The sequence below is a fragment of the Ursus americanus genome, chromosome 8 (assembly GCF_024610735.1).
Source record: "Ursus americanus isolate L20-20 chromosome 8, mUrsAme1.1.p, whole genome shotgun sequence".
Taxonomy (NCBI): Eukaryota; Metazoa; Chordata; class Mammalia; order Carnivora; family Ursidae; genus Ursus; species Ursus americanus.
In genome coordinates, this window is record NC_142134.1 from 47,769,833 (window position 1) to 47,773,414 (window position 3,582).

Genomic DNA, 3,582 nt, shown 5'->3' on the forward strand with positions numbered 1-3,582 from the left:
ATGAAATTTCAAATATGTAAATATTAAGTTGTTCAAAATGAAACTTGAAAAAAAGGAGGAGGTTGTCCTCACTACCCCCAGCCTAGGTGTGAGAACTGAATGAGAGAATCCAAATAAAGTTCTAAGAACAATGCCTGAAACATAGTAAGCCATCAGTAAATGTTACCTTTATCATCAGCAGTTAGGAAAAACTTAACCTCATGTTCTATTAAAAATGTATTACAACTTATGGCTTTCAGCTCAGAGGAGAGGAAGGTTCAACTGCCTTGTGTCATCCTGAATCTGGATTCATCTGACACGAGCCGACTCCAGCATGCCACCTAAGTTCAACCCCAATGACATCAAAGTCATATACCTGGCATGCACTGGTAGGGAAGTCAATGCCACATCTGCCCTGGCCCTGAAGATTGGCCCCCTGGGTCTGACTCCAAAATAGGTTGATGACAATATCACCAAGGCAACTGGTAATTGGAAGGATCTGAGGATTACAGTAAAACTGACAATTCAGAACAGGCCCAGACTGAAGCGTTACCTTCTGCCTCTACCCTGATTATCAAAGCCTTCAGGGAACCACCATGAGACAGAAAGCAACAGAAAAACTTTAGACACAGTGGAAATATCACTTTTAATGAGACTGTCAACATTGCCTAACAGATGTGGCACCAATCTTCAGCCAGAGAACTCTCTGGAACCATTAAAGAGATCCTGGGGACTGCCCAATCTGTGGGCTGCAATGTTGATGGTTGCCACCCTCACGACATCACAGATGACATCAATAGTGGTGCAGTGGATTGCCCAGCTAGTTAAAACTGTAAAGGAAAATATTTCAGTAAAGGGTCATTTGACAACAACAACAAAAAAATGCATTATAATAATCAAGGGGAAGAGGCTAGAATGATCCATATAATAATGGATTGGAGTTGAGACATCAGTAAGAACCTAGCTTAATATATTACATATAGTTGCAAATAGAAATATTTATATGTGTATATACATAGGTTAGTATACACACATAGGTTTCTTTGTGCTTTCAGCTGAGAGGCCTACCCCAGTAGTAAAGGGCACAGATCTTGGTTTCTAAGGCCGAACCAGAAGCTCCTTGGAGAAATGGCTGATTCAAGGACTGCAGCAGGAATTATAGAAGATAAGCTTGGTGCGTCAGAAAGTAAGAACATACTAAAAAACAAAACCAAAAAAAAAAAAAATACAGAACATTTTTGGAGTTATGTGGGAGTATGTCAAAAGGACATAGGAGCCAACTAAAAGGGTCCCAGTAGCCAAAACTGGAAAATTTTGAGCAAGAAAATAACTCAGATTAGTACCCAAAATATAAAATTAGCATATATCAGTTTATACCGATATATAAAAATAATTGAACAAATTAATGAATGGAGAAGAGACAACTGTCTCATGCAGAAGAATTCCAAATAATTACGTAGATACTTCTCCCATGTAGGGGGAGAGCATAAATCCCAACTCCATAAATGTGAGCTGTTGATAGTGGCTCTTCCAAAGAGTAAAGACTCCAAAGAGTCTGCCCTGACCCAATCTTCAGGGCCAGGGCAGACATGGCATTGACTCCCCCCCCCCCCAAGGTATATGACTTTGTAATTTTCTATTTCAAAAATAGAAAAGTGAGGAAAAGAGTAACCCTTACATTGGAGAAATCTGACAAACACTACCTCAGCCAGAGTTATCAACAGTCATGAATCATGATGCTAGTATACATCTTTCATATAATGTGATGAAAATAGCACTTCAGAAGGGGGAATGAAGCATGAGAGACTTTGGACTCTGAGAAACAAACTGAGGGCTTCAGAGGGGAGGGGGTGGGGGAATGGGATAGACTGGTGATGGGTAGTAAGGAGGGCACGTATTGCATGGTGCACTGGGTGTTATACGCAACTAATGAATCATCAAACTTTACATCAGAAACCAGGGATGTACTGTATGGTGACTAACATAATATAATAAAAAAAACATTAAAAAAAAAAGAAAAAAGAAAATAGCACTTCATGTCTGTGATCTTCCTCCCTTAATCCCAAAGCCCAAGTCTGGGCATGAGAAAAACATCTGAATAATTTCAATGGAGGAGAATCCTACAAAATATCTCACCAGCGTTCTCCAAAACTCTCAGGATGATCAGAAACAAGGAAAGTGAGAAACTGTCACAGCCTATAGGAGGCTAAGGAGACATGACAACTAAATGTATTATGATATACTGGATAGGATCCTGGAAAAGAAGGATGATATTAAGTCAAAGCTTAGCAACTGTGAATAAATTATGGATTTTAGTTAATAATAGTGTTTCAATATTGGTTCATTAATTGCAGTAAATGTACCATACTAATGTAAGGTGTCAATAATAGGATATACTGGGTATGTAGAATTGGGTATATGGGAATGCTCTTTACTTCTCAATTTTTCTGTAATTCCAATACTGTTCTAAAAAATAGTACTAAAAATGCCTTTCAATAATTGGAAGCATTTTCTCTAAGACCTTAGTTAGTCATTCTAGATGATAGTAGGTTGCATGAAAAGTGCTTTCACATTATAACGATGGAGTTCAATTCTACCTCTGCCACTTTGTAGATGCATACGTCAGCACAATTTCTTAAAGACATGGTGCCCTTTTATGTGTACAATGAAGATACAAATAACCTCAGGGATGTGGCAATGAGAAATAAATGAAATCATACATGGAGCACCCAAAACAATGCCAGTCATAGAAAGCTTAAGTCTGCCAAGAACAGGCAAATGGAATACAGAGAGCCAGGATTAGGATTTGGCTCCATGAGATCCCACTGCCCTTGATTTTGCCATGATGCTACATTGGTTGTAATTCAAAAATCAGAATTCAGCCATTAAAGTAGGCCAGTCTGGAACATTTATTTGCTTCGATAGCCCCTCAGCTGAGCTATAACATCCTTTAGCAGTGACAGTGTGAACTTGGAGCCTGTGTAGAATAGTCATTGTAAGTCCCTCTCTTGAGACCTGGCTTACATGCTGACAGTAGGGGATGGTATAAAGCCTGTTAGAAGTAATGCAGACACAGAGGTGAGGGAATGAGAGCAGAGCAGGTACAGAATGCTGAAAGGAGGGCAGAAGATTAATAACTATATCTACCTTGTCTTCAGCTGAATTATCTGTTTTCCTGGCTTTCTCGAACTAGATTGCTAAATTCAGTTAAATTCAACACACTCTGATTAGGTATCCATCCTCATATAATTCAGGGTCAATACAGCACACGTTCTAGCATAGCAATTTTATTCAACATCACACAATTTAAAGCAACCACTTTTTTTTTTTTCATTCCAGTAAGTGGCTTGGGCATTTTAGGTAAGAATTCAAGCCCAAATGAATTTTCAAAAGACTTCACAAGAGCCTTATGGTCGTAACAGACCTCTACAAACTATATCCTTAGCTCCCCCAGGTCACACATTCACTCTTCTCTGCCAGGAGGTTTGAGAGAATACGTGCTCAGCATCACAAAGAGCACTGAGGGCAACACAAGACTGAATATGGTATGACTGCTCTCCTCTAGGTGCTCAAACACAGACAAGGCAGATACACGGTGGCAGT

General features: G+C 39.3%; 1 pseudogene; it reads left to right on the forward strand.

Annotated features, from left to right (window-relative positions):
- Positions 1-238: 238 nt before the first annotated feature.
- Positions 239-807, forward strand: LOC123804104 (large ribosomal subunit protein uL11 pseudogene; annotated as a pseudogene).
- Positions 808-3,582: the final 2,775 nt, after the last annotated feature.